Source organism: Sorex fumeus, unplaced genomic scaffold (genome assembly GCF_029834395.1).
Source record: "Sorex fumeus unplaced genomic scaffold, SorFum_2.1 ptg000061l, whole genome shotgun sequence".
Lineage (NCBI taxonomy): Eukaryota > Metazoa > Chordata > Mammalia > Eulipotyphla > Soricidae > Sorex > Sorex fumeus.
The window spans coordinates 42,651,690-42,664,925 of NW_026606118.1; positions in this window are offsets into that span (position 1 = coordinate 42,651,690).

Here is a 13,236-nt window from a genome sequence, read left to right on the forward strand (position 1 = left end):
AAGTCATGGATCCATAAGGATCAGTACAAGTCTTTGGGTGTGTGGGGCAGGGGAGTGTCTAGAAAAATTGAGATGACACTCAGCTATGTGATCTAATCTCGATTAATCTATTCTCTAAATTAGATACCAGCGATGTATCCACACAGGTGTATTCATATGACTATCATGTACACTAGTGAGATGCAGGGAAATAATTCTTAGCACTGACATTTTTGGAAATTTAAGTAGTAATGAGGTTTTTATGATTAAGTTGTTATGATTTCATAGGCAGTGTTAGTTTCATTAACCAGCCTGGAATGTCTTTAAAAGACCAAATATAGGAACATTCTTTCATTTTTTATTTAATACAGATAATGCTGAATTTACAGGTTAAGTAGAGATGGATATCTTTTTCAATAGTCTATTTGGGACACTGTCCTTTACTTGTTTTATTAGGAACTGAATGTGGTACTCTATAATCTCTAATTCCATCCCTAGTCCTCCCTTCTCTACTTGTACCAATCAAGACAAACTTCAATTTAGACCTAGTTTTCAGTAATCTCAACTAAACATTAAAGTAAAAAATATGTCTGATCAAAGAATTCGGTTATCCAGCAGTTGTTTAAGATGCTTACACAAGTGAACAGAATATTGAGAAAGAAATGAACACTCCAAATTCTGTTTTAAGAAGGCAAAGAATACATGTTGTAATTGACATTTTGTAAAAGAAAGAAAATTAAAGTAATTTCCTTGGGAAGTTCTGGTAGTCTTGGAACCATGTTGCCCATGGGGTAGTCGGCTAGATAAGTCTTCCTTAACTTGGATGTTCCTTGTTCACATCCCTGATATCACTCTTTTCCTCCTCAAATCCCCTTCCCAGTAAACCATGTTCCCACCAGATCTTGTTGTTTCAAGCTTTGTTTTCAGAGGAACCCAAAATTCAAGCCCTTGCTTTTGCACTTATTGTCTCTTTTCCCATCATTTCAGAATTTTCTCCCAACATTTTTTCCTCAGTGAATACAACATTCCTTTAAGAGAGTTGAAGCATGTTAATTTTGAGATTACTGGGATCAATTCCCTCCACCCATACATTAAAGGTAGCAAAACACTTTTCACGTTTTTCTGTTCCCAGACAGTCAACTACCCTTTCCTGGGAAGATCTATTAACTGGTTAGTCTCAGGTCAGTCAGAAACTGCGTTCATTTCCCCCCATTTTCAACAAAGTAGTTACTGGTACCAAGCAGAGTTTGTTAAATATATGTTCCTGTTAACATATCTTTGCACTTGGGATCCATGTGAACACTTTCCACCTGGCTTTTATGAAAGGTGGTCATCCAGTTTGCTTTTCTGGTGGCATTCTATTTCTCACTATTCCTCTCCATAGATAAGTGATGTGAAAATAACATATTTAGTAAATGTTATGATTGAAAGCTCCAGAAGGAATGCCAGCCCTTTCAGATCTCTCGGTCTTATATGTAAAATGTTCTTTGGAACCTATCTTATTATCGTATTTTTGTTTTGAATCTCATTTACAAAAAATATTTTAACGTATTTAAAAAACATCCATCAACTATCCCATGATGATCACCAGATTTCTAGTACCCTACCCTTCCCGGTTTGCGTTCCATCCATCCATCACCCCATTAACTCTCCTAGGACCATCTCTTTCCACCACCACCTTCCAGGCTCAAGGAAAACCGGTACCAACTGCTTTGGGAGTGGTGACCTAGTACACATGTCTTAGTACGGTACCTCCCGCAATGCAGCCCCAACGCCATTTATAAAGTTGTTTCTTGTGTGAGCTGCAGTTAACAGTGATGTTTAGAGAAAGTTACAGGCACCAGGGACCATGGAAGATCACAGAGCAGCCCCTAAAGGTAATATAATTTGAGCTCCCCCCACCAGAAATTTCCGAATTTCGTTGCCTGAAAGCTGGTTTGGCTACCTTGGGGAGTTTACAAATCCAAACACTAACATAGGCAATGGACCTCATTGTTGAAACTCGCTAGTAAGGTGTCACCATGATAGCAACTCTGAATATTGTTGGGAATAAGTGAAATGGTGCAGCTAGGGTTGCTGAACAGAGGGCTCGAGGACATGGTGATTTGTCTTTACATCTCCCAGGAGCTGATCTTCGGACTTCATGCTGCAACTGTTCTCTTGACTTTGTCCCTGTTAAGAGTCATCCTTGAATGACTCTGAGGGTGATGATCACTCATCTGGTAGGTTTATTCCCCAGTGTATGTGTTCGCATCCCCCAGCCATCATTTATGGATAGACCCCCCAAAACTTTTAATGATGTGTCTCAAATTTGGTTATTTTCCAAAAGTCGGCATGAGGTGTAAACACAGCCTCCATGGAAGAATTTTAACTTCTCTTCTGGTCATCTTAAACTCATCTGCCTTCCTAAGCCTATTCCAAATTTATTCTTTTAACCAAAAACCGCAGACCATGTCATTTACCCCATTTTTTTTTGGAGGACACCAGAGATGTGGCATACGTGACTGTGCTCTGGACTTACTCCTGGCTCTGTGCTCAAGTTTCACATCTGGAGGGTTTCTGGGGACCATAAAGGATTGCAAGAATTCAACTGGGTCCTTCTTGCTTGCAGAGCAAATGCCCTGTCAGCTATACTCTTCCTCTGACCCTACCCCACTCTTCATCAGGCCCATGCAATTTCTCCTCTTATGGGCGTTGTAACCCTGGACCAAGTTTGTATTTCCAAGAGTCTTGTCTATTCACCCTTTTTCCTGTACCTAACTTCCCATTCTTTCCCATCCCATCCTTCAACCCCCAGCTACTCCCAAAAACAACCGCAGTTGACAGCATCTCAAAATTCAGAACTTTTATTAACAACCAATTAACTATGATGCATCTCTTTAATTTGAAAAACTATATTAGAATAAATAAAAGGTGTATGGTATTTCAGTGTTTGCCTAGGGCAACCATCTGGTACCTAAAGTGGAACCTACTATTGCAGCTCCTACATTACGTAGCCATAGCAGTGAGAGATGTTCATCTCTTTTTCTCTCTCAATAAAGAACTGCACTTTCCCCAAAGAGGTGTGTTTGGCGGCGTTCTAACGCTCCTGCTGAGCCTTCCTTTTCATAACCTCACGCTCTGGTCCCTCCTCTTTGGTGATGGGCTTTGACATGACTGGCTCAGGATCATTGGGCTTTCTCCATGGAATAGGTTGGAAACGGAAGTCTTGGAGGAGAAACTGATTCTAACGTTTGGGTGGAGACTGGCGCTTTTTCACAGAGACAGGAGGAGGCTACCACTGGAGAGAAGTGCCAGCTGCTGTCTTGTAGGGAGCAGGTCTAGAAGCTGCAGGGTGACAAATAGGCCTGCTACTAGGGTTCTGCAAACCTGGTCGAGATGGGTTGGTAGAAATGGACTGAGCAGGTTTGCCAGAACCAGAAAAAAATGCAGTGCTTGACCGGGAAGAATTGGCAGCAGTTGGCTGAGCTGCATTGATAGAGCCAGGCTTGGCAGGGTAAGCTGCAGCAGGACAATGTGAGGGCACAGATTGTCCTCTCTGAGAAACAGGTCGAGCTTGCGGCCTCTCCATGGTAAGAAAAGTCAAAGGTACCAATTTGACCTTCCCAGGAGATGGCAGCTCAGACTGGGATGGAGATGAGCGTTTTTCAGCACTGCTACATGGTTTGTGTGCTTTGACCTGAGTTTTCTCAAGGCCTTTTCCATCCCTTGTAGCACCTAGCCATGGCTTGACAGCTGAGGATGGCTTGACATCTTTTGGCTTCGTTGAGGTACTCAGGACCTGGGAGGAAGAGATTCCAGGTTTTGGATCACTCTTCTTCCCCAGAGCATGAAACACTTGCACAGAATCCAGCTTGTGTATGCCTAGGTAGCTACAGGGCTTTTTAACAGCCTCTTGGAAAAGCTCAGGTTGACTTTTCTTGCGTTTCATCTTGCCAATGGTGGGCTTCTCTTCTGCCTTGACCTTGTTCCCTGGCTGCTTACACTCCTTAGCTTTCTCAGAGTTTTCTCTGGTTTTTGCTATGTTCTCCTGCCCATGGCTCTTTGTCTTGCTGATTCTGCTGGAGGCAGATTTGAGAGGTTTGTTGTTAGTTTTGGCCATGGTCACAGGACACCTATCACTGAATGCAGCATTATGAACAATCCCCGCTCCGCCTAGCAAGCATTCTCAAAACTTTGGTTGGATTTTGGACTTAGGTTCTCCCTCAAGAATTTCAGAAGCCTCATTTTTGATCTTCCATTTTCCTTCGAAGGTCCCCTTAGTGCCACTTGAACTTTCTTGCACCTGCTTCAGAGTGATGGTGTCAGTGGTGTTCACTACCTGCAGATCTTTGCATTGATCTAGGTCTACTGGGGTATGGTAGGTCTCCAGAGGTTTTGAAAGCCCCGTTTTCATCTGATCAAAATTCTTAACTTTTTGTTCCTGAGTTGGAGTTGAGGTCAGAGCCAGGTTACTTTGGCCTGGATATATTATGGGAACTTTCCCAAGCTCAGGTGGTGGATTACTCTCAAGTCTTTGAATCCTGCTACTGCAAGATGTGAGAAATTTGTAAATTTGCGTCAGACCAAATGTGAGACCTGAAGGTTGCGATGCCAGGCAACTCTCCATCCCCAGGAAATTCATCACTAAAAAGAACCAAGGAAGAAATCAGTCTCTGCGAAATGAGATATTCCCTCCACACAACTATTGGTGCAATAACTGTGCACCTACCAGCAATAGGCAAGGCATTATTACTGGGTGTTCTAAGGATAATAGACAAGGGCCTCTGCTAGAAGATTGGAGGTAAATGTTGTATTTCTTACTGTTTGTCATGTGGTGCTGTTGTTTTTTGGTTTTCTTTGTATTTGAAAGAGTTTCTGTGTAAACTGAACTTTATAACAAGAGACCTGGGACAGAGGGATAGTACATTTGGTAAGGCACTGGCCCTGTGCACTGCTGACCTCAGTTTGATCTTTTGTATCACTAATGATCTCCTAAGCATCTTCTGCATTGATCCCTAGCACAGACCCAGGAGTAATCCCTGAGCACTTCGGGCTATGACACAGATTCAACCTCCTCCAAACAAATTTTTTTTAAATATTAGAGATTTTTAAACTAATAAGTGCCATACAGAGCCTTGCATTGTAAAGTAGTGTAGTCTCAATTTATTTGCTTTCTTGAAAAAATAATAGGACGTTCATATCATGGAATAGGAGTATAAATGAAGCACCACTTCATCATGAAATTTGCGCGGAAGTATAGATTCTAGGTTTGATGACTTGAGAAAGGTCACCGAAACCCAAGTGTATTCAGAACCTTGTTGCTCATTCATGGAAGGGAACTTTAAAGTGGTACCAACACAATAAGAGTTCTGAAATGTCTTAAGAACATACAAAAATACTAGTTTAAGACATGTATTTTATTTTTAGTGTGATAATTCTGGAGGACTGCTGAACTAGAACAGTGAAAAATGTGGCAATCCCTGCCACAGAGGCTGGGTGGGATGCAGGGGATGGGCGGTGGGATGGATACTGGGATCTGTGTTGGTGCAGAATGGGCACTGGTGGAGGGATGGGTACTTGATCATTGTATAACTGAAACCCAGGCACAAAACTTTGTAAGTCTTCAACTGTACCTCATGATGTTTCACTAATAAAAATCAAAAAAAGAGAGAAATGGATAAACTAGGGGGGAAATGTGGCATTCCTTGGTCTGCTCCTGAAGTTTCATGATATGAAACCGAGATGTCCATTATGCTATCATACCTTCCAGTCTCCATTAGGAGCTCTTATGTTGATTGTGAAAATAACATGCTGTAAAATGAGTGAGGGGAATAAACATGAACTGAGTGTTTTTAAGTTCATTTCATAAACTTAATAATCTCGGAGTATTTAACCTAAATACTACCTGTCTCCGGACAGTTTTCCTCTTTTTTGACCCCAATTTTTGAATTTTCTTTCCCTGCTCTTAGTTTTACTCACCTTGACAACTCGATTCGGTGATGGGTTGAGCAGAAAAAGAGAAGTTGATTCTAGAGGAGGAGGCTTGTAGTTGGTTATTTGGGAACTGGACGTCCTTCAGAAACATAGCCATTTCTCGCGAAGAGTTGCTGTATTTTGGGGTGCAAAGCCCTTTTGTCCTGTATATGACATGGAGTCATAGGACTGCAGGCAAGAAAGGAGAGTTCCCCAGAGTGCCTTGATCATAGGAATATACCTGGCTTCCTTCCTGGTAGGGAAGTGACAGGCTTTGGCTCTGATGTGGAACCTGAGATAGTGTTCTCTCAACAAGACTGGCAGAAAGTGATGGGTAAACAGACACCGTGTTGTAGGTATCCAGGGTTCTCTCATAGCGAGCTGCCATAGACATAGAAGAGACAGCGGTGTCTTGGTCAAGGACAGTCACAGAAAAGTCTCCCATGGAAAACTACTCTTCAGCACTTCCTGCAATATCCCATTCCAAAACACTCAGGTAGGAAGCAGCTGAGGTGGATATATGACTCTGGTGAAACACTACAGATAGCATTGTTGTGCTGAAATGTTGTAAAATATAGGCACTACCCATCAGTCGTTGGAAAGAGGTGCCAGAAGCTGAGGGCAGGAGCAAAGCAGAACTACCAGCTGGAGCAGATATTCTGGAGTAGTTACAGACACTTCCTGTTAGGGAAGCTGCATTGTTCACCACGGGACGGGAAAGCTGCAGAGTATGTGCAGTTCCCAATACAGATGGATTTTAAAAATTTTCTGTAAGGAACAAGAGGGTGATGAAAAAATGTGTGAGACTAATAATCTCCTGCAATGCTGAGAGGAACAATATTAACTTAAAATTTAAGCCATCGAGATGCTTCTAGTACCAACAGTCAACTGAGTTTCCAAAATTCCAGCAATTTGGGATGATTCAAAGCCTGGAACCTTTTGGCACTTTGTGTATTTGGTATTGTGCTCCCAAAGTGAACACAGAACTGTAGAATGACCAGATGATCGTGTCTGTACCTGGATTTCTTGCTTACAGATAGTTTCTCCTTACCCTAGTAATACCTGTGGCTGCTCTCCTATTGACTCATATGTTATTTCCTATAAGGGAAGCTTTTCCAAACTAGGAAGTCTAAGAGAAAGGGTAACAGTCTCTGGACAAGAAGGAACCTGAGGGCCCGGAATGTCAAAGAGACTTCATGTTTTCCAATATTTTTTATTTGGCGTAGAAAGGAGTACAGTTTGGACCAAAAACTGACAGTGATCTTGGGCTCTTCCTGGCTCTACACTCTGGAGTGACCCCTTAGTACATTCAGGAGAGTGTATGCTGTGACAGAGATTCAACTGGATTGGCTGTGTAGAAGGCAAGTACCTTATTCCCGCCAGTACTATCTCTCTCTGTCCCTTATGAATTTCCAGGTTACGCAACCTAAAGCATGTGGACTTTTGGCCAGGACCCTGCATGATCACTAAAAGGCCAGAAACCGGAAGGAAGTTACCTTACATTAATATAAGCATTTGGGGTCTTTACAACTATTACCATTGTAATCATCCGGTTTCCATTTGACTTGTGCGATGAGTACCTGTTACTTACGGTTCACATACGACTTAATCTTGTTGATGCATTGAAGGTTACCCTGATTTTTGATCCACTTCAAAAATGACTACTTGATTTTTTCCCAAGAAATGTTTTTGGAAGGAAAACTTTATTTAATTTGTTTCCTAAGTTGTTTATTTACAATGTAGTTGCTAATAACTCTAAGAATAATAATGCATACATGAATATAATTTTTCTATTTCATGTGAATTACATAGGAGGAAGTGTAAAGAAAACATGATGAAAAATATGTATCACAGAACTGAAAAAGAAGTATATAGATATTAATGAAATCTGGGCTCTGTAGCAAGCAGCATAGTACAGTAAGTTATGGAGAGCAGACCCAAGAGTAAGCCTTGAATAACAGTGGATGTGATCCCAAACAAAACCAAATAAAACAGTCCAATAAGGTTATTAATTAATTGTTCCACATATACAATATGAAGACAATATTCTATTTTAGAAAAAACTGCTAGCCAAAAAACGGAATAGAAGGTGATTTTTGAGTGCACCCTTTACCAGTCCATTAAACAGAAAAGATTTACCAATAACAACATAAAAAAAGAAAATAGGAATAAATGTGATTGTATTTCATAGGCAAGAAATGTTTTAAATGAGTAAATTACAGAAAGAAACTTCGCAAGTACAAAAAAAATTATTCTCATCAATACCTTTGAATATTAACCAGCAAACAACACCTGTTAAACATAGCATAGGATTTCACTTTATCACACAAGAAACACGAAAGACCATTTAAAAAGTGATCAGAAAATATTACAAATTTACTTTCAACACCTAGATTAGAATTATCTTTATTAACCAGGAAAACAGTCTTCTCAATGTTTAATAAATGAGCACCAAAATCCAATAAAATATCTTTAATGTAGGAAAATTCATATTTCACAAATATGACAAAAATGTGTAATTAGACATATGAGACTTGATTTTTCTATTTCGTCTTAGAATCTAAAAACAGAAGTTGACTATTATAAAAATACTCTCATGTTTGGAAGAAAAAATCACATGAAACAATATTTGTAAAGATGACAAACAGCTTTAACCTGGAACCTACTTACCACACGAATGAATCAAATCTCCTGATTCAAGTTAGAATAAACCATTTTTTAAATTTTAACAGGCAGCGCCTTCATGTACTTAACAACCAGAACGTAATAAAAACATTGAAGATTTGGTGTCTTCAACCCCCCTAGATAACCACTATTAGCTATTTATGGGAAGCATCATTTCTGAAGCGTGTTTATATTCCAAATTGTCAAGTACCAAGGACTGTGTTCTAAGAGATAATAAGGAAAAAAGCCAGCAAGGATGGCTTTCTGATAAACTGCTTTTCCTACTGGTACCCTATTCAAGGCATAGTATAATATCTAGTCCTGGCATTTATTGAAGTAAATTGCTTTGACTTGTTCTCAGTGTATTTATCTCAGCATATTTAATATATATTTTTTCTTTTTTGATTTTAAATCTTTGGTTCTCTTCAATATTCTGTCCAAACGTTTTCCCCTTCCTTGATAATCGCCGTCCATATTCTTTCTTTCTTTCTTTCCTATTTTATTCTCTCTCATATCGTCTTGGATTCTGTTGGTCAATGTTTGAAGAAAGTGATCCCAAACTTTCTTACCTTTGAGGGCTTGCCTCCCTACCGCTCAGCACTCCACACCTTCCCCGTGCCCCATATTTTCTTATTATCTGGTTTAAATAGAAAACACAAAGATAAATGATTATTACTGTGTAATAGCACTATATTTAAAATACTGAAGTATAAATACAAGTGGAGAGACCATTACAGAGTAAACATGCTAGTATCTATTAACAGGTTTCCACAGCATCTACATTTTCTGTTTCTGTCAAAATACTGTCTCTGATTTACATTTTTTCAATGGATATCATGTAAAATTCACTATTAAAAGGAAAAAGAAACACAGAGAATCAACCCTCATACATATATATGTGTATTTGAGCTCGTAAACATTTCTAAAATATAATGTAATCAATGAGGAGAAGATCTTTGTATATGAGAGAACGAAAGCCAATGTCTAAAATCACACAGCAAATGTCCAAGTCAAGCTAAATGAGGCTTATAAAATTCTACTTGAATACTTTCTTTCATTACTACATGTTGTTTTTACTTGACTGCTAAGTTTAGGGATGATAAATCTAATGAAAAGCGTTGAAATGTATTATTCCTTACCTGCCATGGTCAGAGAAGAGGAAATACCGATGAATGGTAGACGAGAAGAGGAGACGGTACGAGAGTACGTCTGAACACTGAAGCGGCTTAAGACCACAAGTGTTCAGTACAGACGACTGCTCACTGGTGATTGGTCATTGGTCACTCGTCACTTGCCATGATGATTCAAATTTGTTTACAAACAACTGCATGGGACCCCCAAGTTTCTACCAGTTGGTGGTTGGTTTGGTGGGAGAATGATGTCATAAAGTAAGCAGGTGAATGTTAGAGCCTAGCCAATCAGGAGGACAGAATCCCAAGAAGACGACCGAATTGGATAGAGAGCAGGGTAGAATGAAGCAGGCTAGGGAGATGGAATCCTACAAGACAGTTACAACAGTTTCACCTTCCTCAGACTCTTGTGTTAGAAAATACTCCCATTATACTCAAGAGCTTACATATTTCATTTATAAATCAAGAAAATTACAGGCGTATATGCTGCCCGAGCCCATGTGCTGCTTGCGCCCACTTGGCCGAGCACATGTGGTGCCCGAGCACATGTGTGCCCGCATCTCCCCTCTTGAGATGTGTACTTTCATGCTTTCGTGTCTAATGCTGGGATGTGTGTATGGGCTCTCTCCATCCTCGGAGAAGCCCGCGTTCTCTCTGGACGCGTTACTCTCTCTGTTACTCTCCATTCCCCCGCTTATCTGCTTATCCCTTTCTCTCCCTCTCCAAAAATCCTCCAAATAAAATCTATTTGTTTCACTGCTTGTGTACTCCTGAAATTCCTTTCTGCCAGGCGAGACAAGAACCCAGTAACCCTGGATCCTAGGTGGCCAAGGCGGGTGGGGAGAAAGTGACCGTCTTTCTCCACCCGCTTCACATAAGTCACCCGGGGAGCCCACCGACATCACCCTGAGCATTGCCAGGAGTCATTCCTGAGTGCAGAGCAAGGACTAAATCCTGAGTATCGCTGGGTGTGACCCAAGAAGCAAAAAACAAGAACAAAAACAAAAACAAAAAAACCAAAACCAAAAAATCCCAAGATTGGGATGTTCTCTGGGCAAAACAGTTTAGGTCTGTTAATTTATAATCAAGCAAGCAAAACAGGGCCCAGGAAAGAACATAATAAAACAGTTAAGGAAAAAAAAAAGAAAATTACCAAAAAATCGTTTATATTGCACTGTTAAAGAAACAACATTTGTTATTACTAGTATATTTTATATAACGTTTACAACACAGCGTTAGGGCATTTGACTTGCAGGAGGCCAACCCTGATTCCGATTCCTCTGCCCAGCAAGCTACCCAGAATATCTTGTCCACATAGCAAAAGCCTGGCAAGCTACCCATGACGTATTCTATAGGCCATAACCAGGGGCAACAAGTCTCACAATTTGTTGTAAGATGTTAGTGTTTCCCGCTCAAGAAAATTGATGAACCGCGGGAGGACAGTGCTACAGTGCTATGATTAAAAAAAAATGGTGGTTTCTTTCAATATGACAACACTTACTATGATAAGTTGTAGATGAATCGAGATGTGCTAAAATGTAAATGTAATGAGAAGAAATTGTAAATGCACAGGTATCTTATTTGTACAAAACAAACAGTTGTTCTCAGTTTAAAACTGTAGAATATAAAAAAAAATATGCTCATTTGTGTCAAAATTTTACAATCTGAAAGAAAAGTTTAAAATTCTAATTAAGTGATCAAAAAACAAGCAAAACCAACAAATTCTGGCAATTAATGTGATAGGCAAAGTATGAATGTTTTTAATAAATTAGTGCTGTGAAATAAATCAGTATTTAGCTAGTAAACTTGTAAAGAAAAAATAAGTATAAACCATGATCATATAATCTGTATTGAAAGAAGTGTAAATGAAAAGTAAACACAAGAGCAATTTTCTTTTTTTTAAATTTTTTTTTGTTTCATTAGTGAAACACCATGAGGTACAGTTGTAGACTTACAAGTTGTTGTGCTTGGGGTTCAGTTATACAATGATCGGGTACCCATCCCACCACCAGTGCCCATTCACCACTCCAAACAATCCCAGTATCCCTCCCAACCCCCATCCCCATCCCACCCTGCCTTTTTGGTAGGGCACTGCCTTTTGTTCTATCTCTCCTTCTGGGAGCTGTAGTCTACAGAAGAGACACTGGGTGGCAATCATGTTCCGTCCATAGACTACTTTCAGCAGGCATCTCCCTTCCTGGGCAGATCTTCCCAGCACCCTTTATTGGGTGCTCCCTTCTCTATCTGCGCTGCCTTTACCCCTAGAGAGTGCAGCTGGCCTCTAAGCCATGGAGTGAACAACCTGGTATTTATCACAGCTGTTCTTGGGTGTTAGTCTCTTATTTTGTTACTTTATGTTACCCAGATGAATGCAATCTTTCTAGGTCTGTCCCTCTCTTTCTGACTCATTTCGCTTAGCATACTATTTTCCATGTAGTACCACTCAAGAGCAATTTTCAAGCTCACTAGTAGACAAAGAGCACAAATTAAAATGAGAAATTAAAATTTCCCCACAAATTACAAATATTTAAAAATCAGGTAATATCTTTTCCTAAAGATGATCAATATATCCTAGAAATATCAAAAAATCTAAGAAAAAGTATGCCATGAATGTATAAAATATATGCAGATAATTGATTTGATTGGACCCCAGACTTAGTATAGGGTTAAAACAATTACCGTGCACACAGTCAACCCAAATTAATGGCTGGCGCCACCAGGAATGACCATTGAGCACAGAGTCAGAAGTCCCAAGCACCACATACTATGGCCCAAATACCCCACAAAAACAGAAATATAATTTATCACTTATTACTATAAAATAGAAATTTATTATAAAGTTCATTATAAAATGCATTATAATTTTTTAAAATGTACAGATTTCCATACCACACATATCACTACTTGCAGACAATGTAAGTAAATACTATTAAAAAACATCTTCTTGGTCAATAGCAGACTATCTATTAAATTTGGGGGCTTTCAAAAATTATATAGGTATTAGCACCCTTAACCTCTATGTTACTCAAGAATCAGTTATATGTTTTTCTTTTCGTCCTTTTTTGTGGGGTAGGGAGCGCACCCAGATGGGCTCTGGGCTCACTTTTGACTCTGTATGCAGAGATCACTTCTGGAAGGCTCAGGATTCTGGGGATTGAACTCAGATTGGCTGCATACAAACCCTCTACATACTGCACTAACTATTTGGCCCATATGTTTCTTTTTTAAATAACATTTTAATAAAACATTTTAAATAATTTTTTTAAAAAACATTTTTAATGAAACATTTCATTAAAATGTTTAATGTACGGAAATACACTTTTAATGATTAAAGTAAATTTAAAAATGAGAATAATACTTGGTAAAGCATAGGAACACAGCAGAAATAGATGGTATATATCTTATTTGTAAAATTGTAACTGTAACACATGGTCCTTTTCCATTTCAAGGATGAGATGAATCCATAGAGTAGATTTGTTCACTCACAATGCTATATTCTCTCCTGGAT